Source organism: Mauremys reevesii, linkage group 7, assembly GCF_016161935.1.
Source record: "Mauremys reevesii isolate NIE-2019 linkage group 7, ASM1616193v1, whole genome shotgun sequence".
Classification (NCBI taxonomy): domain Eukaryota; kingdom Metazoa; phylum Chordata; order Testudines; family Geoemydidae; genus Mauremys; species Mauremys reevesii.
This window is the reverse complement of record NC_052629.1, coordinates 86,875,958-86,894,052: the sequence shown is the minus strand read 5'-3', so window position 1 is coordinate 86,894,052 and position 18,095 is coordinate 86,875,958. Positions and strand designations below refer to the sequence as shown.

The 18,095-nt window shown below is 43.4% G+C and overlaps 1 long non-coding RNA gene across 1 annotated transcript in view; it reads right to left on the bottom strand.

Moving 5' to 3' along the window:
• LOC120368911 overlaps positions 1-18,095 on the bottom strand; it is a 39,874-nt gene that overhangs the window by 8,687 nt on the left and 13,092 nt on the right. The window contains exons 2-3 of the long non-coding RNA XR_005582839.1: positions 17,715-17,783; positions 16,382-16,519 (exon numbers count right to left, since the gene is read on the bottom strand). This is a non-coding gene — a long non-coding RNA (uncharacterized LOC120368911). The remainder of the gene's footprint in view (positions 1-16,381; positions 16,520-17,714; positions 17,784-18,095) is intronic.

Genomic DNA, 18,095 nt, shown 5'->3' with positions numbered 1-18,095 from the left:
ACAAATGTAGGACCGCTTTAGTGAAGGCTCTCCTACCCCAAGGGGACAGCTTCTCCTGTTGGCGTAGTTAATCCACCTCCCCGAGAGGCAATAGATGTGTTGGCAGGAGAAGCTCTCCCGCTGTCATAATGCTGTCTACACAGGGGGTTAGGTCAGTGTAACTACGTCCACACCCCTAAGCAATGTAGTTATACCAATATAGGCCAAGTCTACACTACAGACCTAAGAACTTAAAGATTTCAGGAACTGTCCCACTCTATTTCACCTAAGGCTGCATATACGCTCTGCATATACACTATGTTGCCTATGTCTGTTTTTTATATCATTCAGACTTTCCCTCCACCACAGCTCATTCAAAATGCTGACATACAGAACAGATAGAAGGTCAGCTTTTAAAAAGGCATTTGCCATTGAACCTTTAGGTATGGCAATACTGTCTTTAGCATTCATCATGTAATTTTACATTATGTCATATGGCAGGGCATGCAGTGTCCCATGATGACTCTGTACAATACAGCCCTAATGACATAATGCAAAGTTGCACATTAGAAATGTACTGCAATACAGTGTTAAATTAGATAAATATTTAGAGATTCAAGCCATTGCCTACATTACTCTTCCTATGATGGTCCACATGAGATGCAGACAGTACTGCAGATTATTTACTTCAGTCCTTTGCTAATTATTGTGCTTTATGAGGAAGTCAAGAAGAATTCTATTTTGCAAATGCTTCTCATGGCTCCCAGGCAAGGGTGTATAAATATAGTCTGCAGACAAAAAACCTAGAGGGCAAAACTGTCAAAAGCAGCATCACTACGCTGCTACTAATATAGCCATGCAAGGGGATTGCCCAGAAGCATATCTGGGCCTCTGTGTGCTGCTGAAGGATTTTATCTTGTGCAATACAATTGAGTGAGAAAAGATGAAGGTCAGAAAAGAACAATATCTCTTGCTACCTAGCAACATTCCCATCTTGTACATAAAAGACTCTAGTTTGAAGTGGGGATGTGCAGAACTGCTGCTAGATCAGCATAAATGAGCTACTGCATTTCAAGACATAGCAGGCAGGATTCTCCTCTTACTTTCAGGGGTGTAAATCAAAAATAGCTCTGTTGAAGTCAATGGGAGTACACTATGTGGGAGGAGAATCAGCCCCAGGGAATTCATCTACCCACAACTAGTTTTACCATGTATGCACCAGATAGGTGCCACCAATGGATACAGTTGATTTGAACCCTCTCTTCAGTGGCCCTGGAAGGACCTATTCAGCTAAAGGAGTTTCCTGGTCATGTAAACTAAAGCTGCTTCTTTATATTTTTAGAAGGAAAAGGTTTTAAAGATTTATTTAAAGTTATTAGGGACTGGATGGCTCCAGGTCTTCATAAAAGGCAACAAGATTCTTCAAACCTGTTAGTTCAGTGGTTCTCAAACTTTTTTTTTCTCCACAGACCACTTGAAAATTGCTGAGGGTCTCAGCAGACACTTAATGATCTTTCCAAATATTGTTTGTACTGTTAGATAACTATTGTAAAGCGCTTTGGATAAAGCGCTATATAAAAAACAGCAAAGAATCCTGTGGCACCTTATAGACTAACAGACGTTTTGGAGCATGAGCTTTCATGGGTGAATACCCACTTCGTCGGATACCCACGAAAGCTCATGCTCCAAAACGTCTGTTAGTCTATAAGGTGCCACAGGATTATTTGCTGCTTTTACAGATCCAGACTAACACGGCTACCCCTCTGATATATAAAAAACCGTAATTAATATTTTTTTGTTCTACAAATAAAAGCACACAACTCTTAATATCAGTAGTCTTACCTTTTTAATGCAATGGATGTGACATCCCCCCTCCACTGTATCAGCCCCTGAGCTGGGGTTGGGAAGGATTGGGGGTCTCTCCCTCTCTCCCAGACCGCAGCAGCTCCTGAGCTGAGGCTGGGAAGGAGTGTGGGGGGGTCTCTCCCTGGCAGCCCTGGAGCTGGGGAAAGTCATCTCTTTCTCTGGCTGCTGCAGCCCTGCACATCTCAAATTCCCCTCATCCCCTCTTCTCACCCCACTGTCCCCTCCCACCTACCCCTTATTCCCCCCTCACATGTGCGTCTTCTCCAGGGTCCAGGCACCTAATTAGTGGAGCCATGCCTGCATGGCTCCACTAATTAGGTGGAGTAGCCCTTCATTCTCACGTGAGGCCGCCCAGGTATGCACCTTAGAGGGAACTATCTGCTGACCACCTGAATGGAGTTCGCGGACCACAGTTTGAGAATCTCTGTGTTAGAGAATGGCTCAAGTCAAGGATAGGTTGTGGATGTGGAAAAAGCTAATGTACTCAGTGCTTTTTTTGCCTCTGTCCTCACAAACAAGGTCAGCTCCCAGACTACTGCACTGGGCAGCACAGTATGGGGAAGAGGTGACCAGTCCTCTGTGGAGAAAGAAGTGGTTCAGGACTATTTAGAAAAGCTGGAGGAGCATTGCATCCGAGGGTGCTAAAGGAGTTGGCAGATGTGATTGCAGAGCCATTGGCCATTATCTATGAAAACTCATGGCGATCGGGGGAAGTCCCAGATGACTGAAAAAAGGCTAATATAGTGCCCATCTTTAAAAAAGGGAAGGAGGAGGATCCTGGAAACTACAGGCCAGTCAGCATCACCTCAGTGCCTGGAAAAATTACGGAGCAGGTCCTCAAGGAATCCATTTTGAAGTATTTGAGGAGACGAAAGTGACTGGGAGCAGTCAGCATGGATTCACCAAGGACAAGTCATGCCCGACTAACCTAATTGCCTTCTATGATGAGATAACTGGGTCTGTGGATGAGGGGAAAGCAATGGACGTGTTATTCCTTGACTTTAGCAAAGCTTTTGATAGGTCTCCCACAGTATTCTTGCCAGCAAATTGAAGAAGTATGGGCTGAATGAATGGACTATAAGGTGGATAGAAAGCTGGATAGATCATGAGGCTCAGTGGGCAGTGATCAATGGCTCCATGTCTAGCTGGCAGCTGGTATCAAGCAGAGTGCCCCAAGGGGTCAGTCCTGGGGCCAGTTTTGTTCAATATCTTCATTAATGATTTGGAGGATGGTGGGACTGCACTCTGAGCAAGTTTGCAGATTACATGAAACTGGGAGGAGTGGTAGATACGCTGAAGGGTAGGGATAGGCTACAGAGGGACCTAGACAAATTAGAGGATTGGGCCAAAAGAAATATGATGAGGTTCAACAAGGACAAGTGCAGAGTCCTGCACTTAGGACGGAAGAATCCCATGCACTGCTACAGACTAGGGACCGAGTGGCTAGGCAGCAGTTCTGCAGAAAAGGACCTAGGGGTTACAGTGGACGAGAAGCTGGATATCAGTCAACAGTGTGCCCTTGTTGCCAAGAAGGCTAACGACATTTTGGGCTGTATAAGTAGGAGCACTGCCAGCAGATCGAGGCACGTGATCATCTCCCTCTATTCGGAATTGGTAAGGCCTAATCTGGAATACTGTGTCCACTTTTGGGCCCCACACTACAAGAAGGATGTGGAATATTTGGAAAAAGTCCAGCGGAGGGCAACACAAATTATTAGGGGACTGGAGCACATGATTTATGAGGAGAGGCTGAGGGAACTGGGATTATTTAGTCTGCAGAAGAGAAAAAAAGAGGGGGGATTTGATAGCTGCTTTCAACTATCTGAAAGGATGTTCCAAAGAGGATGGATCTAGACTGTTATCAGTAGTACCAGATGACAGAACGAGGAGTAATGTTCTCAAGTTGCAGTGGGGGAGGTTTAGGTTGGATATTAGGAAAAAACTTTTTCACTAGGAGGGTGGTGACGCACTGGAATGGGTTACCTAGGGAAGTGGTGGAATCTCCTTCTTTAGAGATTTTTAAGGTTAGGCTTGACAAAGCCCTGGCTGGGATGATTTAGTTGGGGATTGGTCCAGGTGTGAGCAGGGGGTTGGATGACTTTCTGAGGTCCCTTCCGAGGTCCCTTCCAACCCTGATATTCTAGGATTCTGTGATAGGTTGACAGTGACTGAAAGTTCTCAAATTAATGATCTTCCAAGTGAAATGGATTCATACAGTTCAATTAATAGCAGACAGGTGTCTACAACTAAAGACTAGAAATAAAACAGGCATCATGTTGGCAGTTTCATTAAAGACACCAAGGCTCAAATAGAATTCTGTTTCCGTGCCTCTCCCCCTAGAGGTGGGCACTCAACTCAGGGTGGAGGGACAGGGAAGTTTGGACCACAGCAGCCCTTGGAAAGATGGTTCAGTGGATAAATAAACAATCTTCTAGCTTGTCAAACTAACACTTCCACCCATTTCATGTTCTGTTTGAGGATTTCTGGATTTCAACCACTACACTGTTTAAAATATATATGAACTGAGGACAAATAGCTACAGCCAAACCTACATTGCACTGTAACCAAACAGGGTATATTTGCATTGAATAATCTCACGAAGCAACCACACAACTAGCCACAGCACACAATTCCTACAGCCTCTGTTTGTGTACCTCAGAGGTAACAGTGTCACAATGAATTCCTGAAGAAGCTACTCTGAAAACATGCTTTTCACTGAGTTATAACCATGTTGCACCAATTACAACTACATGTTAAGATGCTGGACCAAAAGCAGCAAGGTATCATTTATAACATTTACCTGGGTATCTACCATGTGTTACTGACCTATGCGATCAGCAATTTTCCTGTTTTCCTCATGGGAAATACTTAAAGAAAGCAAGCAGGGAGCCCTGATTCCAACCTCCCTTCTGTCAGTGTAAATCAGAAGTTAAGGGAGTAGGGAGAGAGGAGAGCTAGGCCTATGGTCAAAGAATTATTTTACCTGTACCATGAGCCCTTTTCTTTAGCTGCTGTATTACATGTCATCATCATCAAAAAAAAAACAAAAAACTTTGCTTGAGCCATCTTTTTGAAAAAAAGAGGCAGTAGCTACAATGTCTTTGCCAGTCATGTCACAGCACAAACATCTTAAAGCTAGTGTGAAGGGTTGCCTAGCAACAGCACTAAGCCTACTGGGATGATCTTGCTCCTGATTCTAGCTATTATATTTTGGAGCCTCAGAATGCTTGTTCTTAACAATAAAGGACACCCTCCCAAGCATACTTTTTTACTGTATGCTTTAATTACTGCTTTGCTGGTATAAAAGTCACTCCTTTTCAAAATGTATAACTATTTTGTCAGAGCTCTCAGGAACAATGTCTAGTGATGGGCCCATGAAAATAACCAGACGCCTCAAAATAATCACTCTCAGTGATGTTATTGCTCCTCCTAAATCCAGATAAGAGTCACTGCTAACAATGAAGCCATTACTGAGTGTAGCTTCCAAGATCACAGACAAGGGAACAATTAAATATAATCTCTCCTGCTTTCTAGAAAGCCAATCCCACTATATAGTATCAGACCTATGTCCTACATCTACTATTTCAGCAGAACAGGGTTAATTATTATTGATTTATTTTTAAATCCTGACTTTCAGACTGCAAAGAACTAAAATGATCAAGCAGTGAACAATAAGGCCCGTCGATGGAGGAAGAACTGCTCACTGAAGTCAATTGCAATTGCATTGTCAGTAATATGGCATACTGTCAGCAGCGTTACAATGGGCATGTGAAACAGTGAACGCACGTTCAGATACAGAAAAATCAAACAAAAGGATTTAGCTCAAATCTAAACTAGAGGAGGGGACAGAAAGAGTCTTTATCCTTTAAGAATGCACATCATTGTTTCTGGCCTAGAAAGCTGTGTATTCAAGTTCCACTGTATTCTAGTCAGGATCTTACCCCAGATTCACTGGCACACACACAGTGCCTTCATGAGGAAATTGCTGCTCAGCTGGAGGTATCACTGAGATGAGAAACTAACTTCACTTCTGCTAGTTTCTGCTGGGAGCTAACAATGCTGCGAACTTTGGGGGAAAATAGAAGACAGAGCTAGTCACAATTTTTCTATTATTGAAAAGTTAATGAAAAATGTTAACATTTGGAATTTCAACAAAAAGTGCCAACAAAATGTTGATCACATCTTTGCATCTTTTTTGTTGCATGTTTTAGCCAGTTCTGCTAGGTAAAAAACCCAGTAATCATAGCCAACATTCCCCTGGAAAAGCTGCAATTCATTGTTTTGAGCAACCTTGCATATTAAACAGAATTTAGTACAAACCAATTTCCATCTCTGTGGAATACTAATGATAAAAACAATACAATGAGGCATTTGTGAGGATGATGAATTAGTGTCCGCACTGAGTACTGGGATGTGGGTTGAGACTCCAGTTCATCACTGCAAGCTCAGCATTGTCTTAGGCTATGTCTTCACTATGAAAAGAGGTGTGTTTTTACATCAAAACACCCAATGATGTAAAATCCTAACAGAAGCAAGGCACAAGTAGTTTTCCCCTTGACTAGCCACATCAAGGGAAACCTGAGGAGGAGGGCAAAACATTGACCTTGACTCCCTACCCCAGGTAAAATCTACCTGTACCTTGTCTCCACTAGGATTTTACATCAAGATAATTATCTTTATGGAAAAAACAAACACACACCTTTTTTTTTCCAGTGAAGAGAGTCTTGATGAGATTGACATTTTGACCTGAGGCATGGTCAAAGGGCTTGTCTATGCAGGGAAGTTAATTTGGATTCAGGTAGGACGTCAGTTTAAAGCAGAATAGCTATTCCTGAGTAACTCCTTGTGCTGACACACTTATTCTGGAATAAAAGTGCCTTTTGTGTGGATTAAGCTAGTTCAGAATAAAGCACTCTGAATATGAAAATCCACTCAAAGTTAGTCAGAGAGAGTTAACCAGGAATAGCTATTCTGTAATAACTCTCTATGTAGATAAGCCCTTAGTGATCTATTACAGTACAACCTGAAAAGATCAGACAATTCTCCTCCCTACGTATAGGATTCCAGTGTCTTTTTAAAGGCTTTTTAGTAGATTACTTCTCAGTCATTATGCTGGGTGAGTAGTCACCAGACAAGCAGATAAACCAGTACTGTCTGTAGGACACCAGACCATTTTGCTGAAGATAAGACAGGACTGTTCACCTTTCAGCCTATAAAGGGAAGATGCCCACTCAGGAAGAAGCTATGCTGAGGATGAGGCTTTGTGAAGCAGTCAAAGAAATGCCATCAGCACTTCACAGCCAGGGTCAGCTCTAGGAATTTGGCCGCCCCAAGCAGGGCGGCGCGCCACAGGGGGCGTGCTGCCGGTCGCCGGTCCCGCGGCTCCGGGGGACCTCTTGCAGACGTGCCTGTGGAGGGCGCGCTGGTCCTGCGGCTCCGGTGGAGCATCCGCAGGCACGCCTGTGGGAGGTCCATCGGAGCCACGGGACCAGCGCACCCTCCGCAGTCATGCCTGCGGGAGGTCCACTGGTCCCGCGGCTCCGGTGGACCTCCCGCAGGCATGACTGCGGAAGGTCCGCCGGAGCCGCCTGCCGCCCTGCCGGCAAAATGCCACCCCAAGCGCGTGCTTGGCGCGCTGGGGTCTGGAGCCGGCCCTGTTCACAGCACATTTTAGAACTCCTGTGTTTGCCATGCAGTGGCTCATGGCTGCATATTACTAGGTTTTCATAACTGGACATCTTTCAAAGGCTCGTACTTGCCACTGGGAGAAAGAGGCCTTCAGGGGTGCCCTCAAGGCAGAGGGAGAGGTAGTAAAGGTTCTAGGAATTACTGCTTGTCAAAACTGATGCTTATTTTGGGATCACTTGAGAGCTTTGCAGCCCCATCCACTGCTAGCATGACAACACTGCTGTCAGTGGCTTCTATCAAGTTCTTTGTTAACACCCCCAAAGAAAATGCACTGGAATTTGATTGGAAGCTGGATTTGATTGACAGTTAAACTGTCTGCACTGATGTCATAGATCCCTGTCAGGATGCTAGCTAAGTACCCAATCTTGCAACATACCAAGTGAATTCAACTCCCATTGAAATCAAGGGGAGCTGAGGTCGGTCACCAGTTTCTTGGAGGAGCTCAGCACCTTGCAGGATTGGATCCTAAGACAATAACATGACTTCCATCCAGAGCCAAAGCCTGTTTGACATTAAATTCAGAGAGAGAAGATAGGTGAGGTAGTATCTTTTATCGGACCGCCTTCTGTTGATGAGAAAGAAGCTTTCAAGCTCCCCAGACCTGCAGAAGAGTTCTATGTAAGCATGAAAGCTTATCTCTCTCATCAACAGAAGTTGGTCCAATACAATATATTACCTCACTCACCTTGTCTCGCTAATATCCTGGGACTAACATGGCTACAACAACACTGCATACATTAAACTCAGTAGTCATTTTGGTTTAGCCCTTCAATGGGCTTTGGATCAGGCCCATGAAGTGTCACCTATCATCCAACATGACTTTCCAATATGTAATTGGCAGAGATCCATCCTATAGGGTGCTCTGGTTCCATTTAGGGAATGAAGAAATGTGAGGGAGCTGCATCCTCACCAAAACACATGAAACCTTTGCTGAGTGGTTCAAGTGAGAACAGGTTTCTCACATGCAGCCTGGCAGGTTTTCTGAACTACAGGCTCTACAAAGGAAGCCATGAATCAGGAAACACAACCCCTTCAGAAAAATAGGGAACAAGGGTGCCAGAAGTCAGACTGGAACCAACCAGCCTCCTTGCACAGTGTGTGCTGGGTCTTACCTCACCCAGGGTCAGATTCTGCCACTGCCTCAGCTTCCCTAGCCTGGTTCACTCATGCTTCCTTCTGATGACCCTCTTTTAGGAATAAGGCCTTGCAGCTGCACCTGCTCAGTTTCCTGACAGCCTAATGAGCACAGCTAGACAGCCTGACAGAACAGCCCACCTGACTAGCTGACCAAGACAACAGGCTGGCTCTTAAGCACACCAGGAGCTCACTGGCTGCTCAAAATATTTGCCTATGGCTGCAATAGCTCGTGTGCCTGCTTGTGCCCAGCCTGCCCCTTCCAGCTAACCACAGAATCATAGAACCATACCTAGTATAACCCCAGCCAAGATGCAGGATTTGTTGTGTCTAAGCCATCTAATGCAGATGGCTATCCAGCCTCCTTTTGAAAACTTCCAGTGAAGGAGCTTCCACAACTTCCCTAGGCTGTCTGTTCTATTGTCCTACTGTTCTTACAGTTAGGAAGTTTTTCCTCAGATTTAATCTAAGCTCTGCTACTCTGTAGTTTGAACCCACTGCCTCTTGTCCTGCCCTCAGCTCTGATTCCCGAGTTCAGCTCTGACCCTTGTCTTCGGCATCTGGGCTCCAACTAGGAGGCATGACCACCCATGTCCCAGTTTCTGACATCCACCACCTTCTGGCCTTTCGGCCTCCTGCTCTTCCATGTGTTGATTCTCATGCTTTCTATCAACTTACCCCTCCAGCCACACCATAAAGTCAATCCTCTTTCCAATGGTTAATGAAATCCAACACCACAAATCCGATGGTCAGGTACTTCCCCATAGGACTTTGCTTGTCTGAGCAGGATGCACCCTCACTATGTTCTCGCCCTCAGTGTTCGGTAGTCCTTTTGCCCTGTTGACCCAGGACCAGAGTAGTGAGACTTCCTCCCCGCCTTGCTAGGTGTCCCAGCCAAGACCTCTAAGCAAATGTGAGTGTTAATTCCCTTCCACACTCATCCACACTATTCTGTCCAGGCTGCTTCCTTCTACAGATACAAAGGGAATTAGGAGACCCTGCTGAAGGGTATCAGAGCTCCTTCAGCCACCTTTGTATCAGGCTGGAAGGCCTGGTGCATGTTCTCTCTCTCTGTCATAGGGGGAGAAGAGGGGAGAAAAAGATTGGTGAGGGGAAGTTTTTACCATGTTTTCTCAAAAGCATTAGAGGGACAGGTATTAAACATTCCCCGAATGGGGGCTCTGAGCCCACAGACCCACGAAGATTTCACAGAATCACATTTGGCTCAGGAGCCCACTGCTCCTACTCCAGCTGTCAGGCAACATGACTCCTACTGGCAACTGCCTCCCAAGCTCCAATGAAATGATCAGGGAAGGGAAGTATTCCACAATGCGGGGGGAGGGGTGGAATCTCTCACTGCATTAAGTCCCTCGCACACTCCCTGTGGGGCATGGGGCCAGTAAATGTGCATTGCACTTCCCCTATTACCTTATCTCCTTCTTGCCCCTGGCCAACCCCCCCAAGAGGTTCAGAGCAGGCGCAGAGGCAGATGGTGCTCCCAGAGACGGTTGATTTCCCCCTCTGCCCTTCACATGCAAAGCGTGAGATCTGCACCCGGAGGGTCCCCTCAGCACCTAAATCCCATGAGGCAATGGGGCCTTACGCCCTGCAGAGGCAGGTTCTTAGGCATGAGAATTGCTTTCATGCGCTGGGTGGATATAAACCTTAGGAATGGTAAATAACCACTATACGCTGAGACAAAGATCAGAAGCCTCTTCAAATTTACACTTATAGCTGTTCACATGGCAAACTCAAAGCAGGAGAAAAGACAGACAAGAATAGCATTTCAGCCAAAGGTGCCTTTTTGTTACAGATGAGCAATTAATTGGTTTGGTGGCTAAACAAAACGAAACAAAGATCTGTAAAAAAAATTTGTTTCAAGTCAAAGATTTGTTGTTGTTGTTTTTTTCTAGCCAAAACAAAAGCCACAAGAATTTCATTTCAAGCCAAAAGAAGCATTTCATCTGACCTAAAACAAAATTGTGGGGTTTTTTTTTGGTATTTTTCCCCCATTTCATTTTGTTCTCAGATGTTTTACTCTTGTTGTTTTTGTTTTTTAAAATAATCTATCAAAATCCCAAAATTAAACATCATTTTGGAACAAAAAGTTGTTACATCTCCATTAGAAAATGTTGAATCAAAATATCTTTTTGACCAAAACCATTTGATGAATTCAACATGAATAGTTTTGGTGGACCAGAAATTGCATTTTTCAGTGACTAAACTATTTGGCTGAAAAATTTCACCCAGCTCTACTTTTTAAAATTGACCTGCTTTCCGCCTCCTTCCCCCCAGTCACTCTTATTCTTTTCCTTATCCACTTCCAGTGTCTCTCTCAGCCTCTGGTGCTAACAGTAAGAAGAACTATTCAGTGGGACATAACTCTCTGGCTATCTATTCCTATTCCTCTCCCTCCTCATTATCTGACACTTGTACACATCCTGGTTTAAGCACTGAGGCAAGATGTCTTTCCAGCTTTGGAGATGTGGGTGGCAATATCAAGGTACATCCAAGCAGATTCCACTGTACAGGAGACTTCATTTAGAAACTGTACCTCACTGGGAGATTTTTCATTCAGGTTAATTGTGGGCAGCAGCATAGCAGCAACACTGGCTGGTCCTGCAGCTCCCTCAGTTACAGTCTGTGCTGTCTCACTACTCAGTCATGGTCTTGAATTTGAATGAAATCAAAATTGGTTTCTGAAGGGCCAACTGACTCCAAATGTGGCTTCTCTAAATAGCAGCAATCAATCAAAAGACAGTTTGGGGGCAGAGATGGGAGGTTGGTTTGGGTTTTTGTCTGTTTGCCAATGAGGTGCTAGAGAAACACACTGCTCATTAGTACTATACACTTGTAAGTGATGTCTTGAAAGGTGAATTGTTCCAAACAAGCCTACGTGTGCAATGATGTGTTGGAATACATTCCCTCAGTGAGCACTGCTTCAGCTTCCCAGAGGGAGTGTTCATATCAGTGGGAGGCCCATTTTGATAGCCCAGCATCACTAGCCTCTATTTCTTTTTCTGTTTGTCTCTGTCAAAATGCAGCCTTCCCTTACGTGGCATTTTTCAGACCTCCTGGTTCACACTGGGTGCAGCTCCACCATGGTAATACAATCTTTCCCCAAGTGTAGACATGGCCCAAGAAGAGGTCTGGCAGTGACAGAATGTCAACACAGAGGGCCAAATTCTGAACCGTGTTAAAGTTACCTTGTGCTACTCTGGCAGCACAAAGCAGCCTTGAAGCTGGCAGCATGAGCAGGATGGGTCTGGTACAGTGACTTCTACGTTGCCCCTTCCTGACTGCCCCAACCTAGTAGATATGCAGGGCCGGCTCCAGGCACCAGCTTATCAAGCAGGTGCTTGGGGCGGCCACTCCGGAGTGGGGCGGCACTTTCAGGTATTCGGCGGCAATTCGGCAGAGGGTCCCTCACTCCTGCTGGGAGTGAAGGACCTCCCGCTGAATTGCCGCAGATCGCGATTGCGGCTTTTTTTGGGGGGGCTGCTTGGGGCGGCAAAACCCCAGGAGCCGGTCCTGCAGATATGACTGGGAAAAAGGTGTCATGGCAGGAGTTTCCTGATGTGCTCTGGCAATCTTCAGCTGCCAGAAATCCCCCGCTCAGAGAGCAGAATTTAGAGAAGCCCCGAAGACCAGATCAATATGATTTAAAGCACCTATCCCACCCTGAGCTGAACTGGGAGCCAAATAGCCAGTCCCAAGGACCTGACCCAAAGGTCATTTGTGGCGATGATGTAAGCAGTTGGAAACTGAGATGAGACCAACTGATTTCACATAGGAACAAAATTGCCATCTGATGTGAGTAACTTTCAGTGACTACAACCTGGGATTTAATCCTGAACATTAAAAGTATAAGATTTTACAGCCTATTTGCAATCTCCTCATCCAGTCCACTGTAACCTTTATTTTCAGCCCTGAACAAATCAGGGCAAGCAATAATTACCCAAACTGATTTCCCTTTCCATTATCAAGCAGACTTTGTATTCTTCTTGGCTACACACTGCTCCTAGAAAAGCCTATATACTCCTTACCTAAAGTAGGCACCCACTGGGCACTCAACCCTTACCACAAGCGAATTAGTTATCCGTGCTGCATGTGTCACAAAAAAGAGCTCAATTCCAAAGTAAGCTGGTGGACAATTATCACTTTGAACAAATATTTCCATCCATGCACAAAACACTGAAAAAAGCAAACTTCCAATAAACAGAAAATAGATGATTGTTCCAAAATGACAGCTTTCACACTGTTTATCCCCAAAAGGATCCTTAGAGTTTATGTAGTATTAAATACATTTGCAACTGGTTAAAAATGTACATTCTTTAAATACATAAAAGCCTAATGAAAAGGCTAACATTTTCCTTTTCCTGCTTCCCACTTTCCCTTTTTATCTCCTTAGAAGAAGGCGTTGATTATAATTACAGTGGAGACTGAAATGTATGCTTGATTTTATATATATTATATATGGGAGGTGAATTGTTTTCTAGCATGAAAAGGGTTGGTTTTTTTAAATGTACTGAATATATTTGGAATTTAAATGTACATAATTTAGAGACACACAGACTTTGGAGATGAGGAAAAGGCTCCTTTGAGATTCCATCCCTCTTTCATGCTCTTAAAATGAAGACTAAAATAATCACATTAAGGGCCCAATCCTGCAGTCCCTGTGCCTACAAAGCTCCTATTGAAGCCAGTCCGCATGGGGACTGCTGTGTGTAATTTTCTGCTTTTCATTGTCATGATCTTGCCAGTGTGGCTGCAGGGTGATCAGCTGGTTTCCAAGTGCTACAATGAATGTTCAGTCTCTTTATTACCCTGAAGGCATTGCATGTGAGCCCAGCTGTTAATGCACTTGCTGCACTGCAAACATTTGATGTGGTACAAGAACAATTAATTTCTGGCTGAATACTCTTAAACTTCCAAATCTAGATCTTATTTTTTTCCTAACACATCTCATTCAGTTTGTTACTCATGAATGTGAGGCACTAATAGTACTAGTGCAGACAGTAATTTATTTGTGTTTAAAGTGGATTGAGAGGGACTAGCCAGGGAAAATTCAGCCTTTAAACTATCTACTTCCTACATACAAGGCCTGATTCTCCACTGCCTTCCAAAGTCATATAGTCTATATTTGTCTGATGTTGTGAGAGTGTAGGGAATAGGGCACTGGATTAGGCACAGGAGATCTGGGTTATGTTCCCATCTCTACCTCCAAACATGCTATACAACCTTGGGAGCATCACTTCACCTCTCAGGGCATGCCTCCCAGCCTGGATAGATAGACATGCACTAGCTCTGCTCCCACTAGCTTGCTAAAAATAGCAGTGTGGCTGTTATAGAATGGGCACATCTGTCTACTCTATCTGGGAGGCATGCTCCCGGCTGTACTGTAGATATAGCTTCAGAGTCTGAGCTGATACAAGGACAACATTCCACTCATATGCCCCAAGAGGAAATCCCCCCTTTTCATTAGTATTTCTATGCAATGTATTCAGCCAGGAAAAATGTAAGACGTTTCTGTGAAGATATGCATTTCTGGGAACAAACCTCACTTATGACACCTACTGTTCCAATCGAGGGCTTATCCTCAGAATACAAAGTGCTAAATGTGGTTTTAAGTTATATACACAAGGAGGAGACACCAACAAAAGTCTCTTGGGATTCTAACTGTATGAAACACCCCATTTTCAATTTACAAATATTCTATTCACAGATCATACTACTACTTTTGATTATGCTTTATAATGCAGTGATTACACTACTTTATAATACAGCATCTATAACTAATTGCAGTGTGGTGTAATCAGACTGTGGTTATACTTTGATACCTATAATTACTACTAGTTCATATAACCAGACATTTAAGTGGATGAATGAATTATTTAGTATTATTCCTTTTATTTCATAATTAATACGTTCTACTACAATTACTCAGTAATAATAATTGTCCACTATGGGGCTTCTTGCACCTTACTATGAAGCATCTAATTCTGGCCACTGTCAAAGACTTGAAACTAGATGGACAACTGATCTGGTAGAGCAGATCCAACATTCCTGTGCTGTACTTTTTGATAAATATCGCTAATGCAAAATCCCATAATCACCCATTTAACTGCACCTATAATTTGTTAGTATGGTGTGATTGCAAGATAACTCAAGTGTAAATAGTGTCCACTATATTATACACTTGTTCCCCTGCTTTCTCTAGTGGTAGGACCAAACCAGTTGTCTGGCTCCCAACACATCTCTATTCTGGAGAAGTTTAAATTCAGATTCAAGGTTAGAAGCTCAGGTCCTTCTTTAACCTTCTTATTCAAGTCAGCATGGCAAGAATGTTATTTAATCTCTATCACACATTAGTCCACTTTTTCTGCAAAGCACTTCTTCCTATTTCCTCTGCTTTAAATTATTATTCATTTTTAATCAGATGTATGCGAGCAAATAGTCCAACAATGAAAGATCAGGGTATTGACGACTTCAGCTATATGCCATGAATTGTAAGAGGTAGAACTGTGCAAAGGAACCTCAAATAATCAAAATGGGTCTTAGTTCAGGTCTGAGGTGTGTAGATTTTAAACTTGCAGTGGTTTGGGTTCATTAGAAATGTTTTGCATCTGTGAACTGCACATTGATTCTATGAGCATGTTGGGCTTATTTGGATGTCTGCAAACACTCTGAATCTACTGTTCAATCAACCTGGATTTTGACTGGAATAGGTCACCTGAGGGAAGTTACAGGGTATTTTCTAATACTTCTGGTTCTAGTGAACCCTGTAGGAACATATACTCACACACTAATGAAAACCCAGCCCTTAGATATTTCCGATGAGTTTCAACAATGGGAAAACCAAGTTCATGCAAACCCAAACTTTAATATTTTAATGCCTGGTAACACAGAAAACACTTCTGCCATAAAAAATAGTAATTACAGTCATTTTGAACATTTGCCCAGCTCCATATATGTCTCTTCTGTATTAGAAAAGGGAAAACGCCAATGGAGGCAAAGTATTCTATAACAATTAACCCAGATAGTGGACAGGGACAAAGCATTATTCCATGGGAGCTGGATATGGAAATTATATAGAATCTATCCCATTTTCTCCTGCTAGTGTGATGCTTGTGCTTCTATTTTGAGACTACTGACTACACATCGACATTAAAGGGGCTCCTGTTGGAAGAAAGGGGCACTACCACACCTGGGCATGATACTTAGCTTTACAAACACAGGCTCTTAGGAGGAAACGCTCGATGAAGGATTTTCAAAAATAGAGTAATTTTATTACTACTTGAGACACTTAAATATTTTAGGAAGATTCTTTTAAAAAAGATTTTCAATTTATTTCCCAAGCATTTAACTTGAAAATGGATTCTGAAAACATTGCTTTGCACGCTGAATCCCTTCTCAGGGAGTTTTGGCAAAGTAGCACAAAAAGCCAGGCATTGTGATCCCAGCACAACAAGACATGACATCAGAGGCATTTGTGGAAGAGATCCTCAAATTTCTACACCCTGGAGTAAAAAGTGTATATGTCATACAGGGCATGTTTACTTGCTGGCTGGGATGGAACAGTGCAAGCTCCTAAAACTACACCTTACCTATCCTTGGAATAAACCACACAAACTAAAAGTAAGACATCGACACATTTTTGGAAATTAAGGATTTCTGGGATACATTGAATAAAGGCAATTTAGAAAAAGCTCACCTTGATGGCGGAGATATGACCTTAGAGAGACAAAGCGTGTTGGAGACACCTTCTGGAGTTGTGGGGGCAAAGAGATCTCAACTTGGAGCAGCTGAGGCAGTGTTCTGCCTGGCCCATATCCTGTCTGTCTCATTGGTTCTGTGTCCACATGAAAGAATAGGAAATTTGAATATATTAGGCCACATTATCTAATTGTATCTATGATCTTCTTACATGTGCTGTATGGGCCAGATTTTCAGATTGCAGGCACCAAAAATCAGTATGCAGAAAGTAGTATTACAGTGGGAACTGCTGGGTTCTGAACACTTTTGAAAGGCTGGCCGCAATGGTGAGTGCTGAGCACTTGCAAATTTGGCCTCAGTGCCAGCCTTGCAGCAAAATGGTTAGCAGCAGCAGCAGGATTCTATTGTATCTAGGGTGACCAGACAGCAAGTGTGAAAAATCAGGACGGGGGTGGGGGGTTAATAGGAGCCTATATAAGAAAAAGACCCAAAAATCAGGACTGTCCCTATAAAACTGGGACATCTGGTCACCCTAATTGTATCCATCACTGCCCACAAGTAGAAGTGGTTTGCAGTGCCTAACATTATCTATGGCTGGCCTGGAGGTGTGGCCATTCCTCACTAATCCAAACCAGGCATTTTGCTTCTGCTGTTGAACTGAGGGTGCAAAGCTGACTATGTGCATCTCTAACTGCTTGGTGCTGGGTGCACACAAGGTACACAGAAGTGCACATCTTTTGGTGCATTTCATTGTGGGGGAGGTGAGGAAAGGCAAGTGTGCAGTTTGGAGCTGGCGATAATTTAGAATTTCAGTGATGTTTCTTGAAAATAATGTAATCAACAATAAATACAATTTATTATGGAAATCACTGGGAGTTTAGCCTGAGTTTAAAAAAAAATACACATCGGGAAAGGATCTCTGCATTTTGCATTGTAATAAATAAATGTCACATTGATTTAAATTAAACACGTGCTTAAGTACTTCACTGGATTGGGGCCACTGTGTTAAGCTTCATGAAGGATGATCTAGTCCTTACTGCCCAGTACAAAATGAGTTACAAAAGCTACTCCAGTCACAGCATGTCCAACATGAGACTGAATTTTTATTACTAGCCAATAATTGTATTGCTGGTATACTCACAAAAGACCTATTCAAACCATATTGTGTGGCTTTCCCCCCTTTTAATACACAAGATCCTGAGAAATTTCATCAGTATTGTCAGGTGCTAGGGAGAGGAGGGGAACAATTTGTATGTGAGTGAATGGGCTGAAGTGTCTCCTCGGAGCAATAAATTCAATCAAATTATAGCTTGCAGGTTTCGTACACTTACATGCCTGATGTCTGAGTGAGCAGGTTTCTGTGTAGATTCAGAACAATGGCAAGAACTGCTCCTGTTTAGCTGCCAAACAAAGGATACAACTAAACATCAATTTTTCCTCTTTCTGAAGGGGAAGGAAAAAAGATTCTCCATGACAAAGGCAAGTATAGATTATTTGTAACCAATGCAAGGCAGAGTCAATGGAAGCTTTTTCTACGTTGCTCCTATTCTGTAGAATCCTCTCCAAGCACTGAGCAATCCCAACTTCCCACAGTCTCATTTGTAGGATGCTAAGTGTGGGGGGGCATCTTGTAGATATAATAGGATACAATCAAAGGTGTTGATTTTCAAGAGGTTCCCTCTACCCCCCTTGATTTTATTTTGAAAATACTT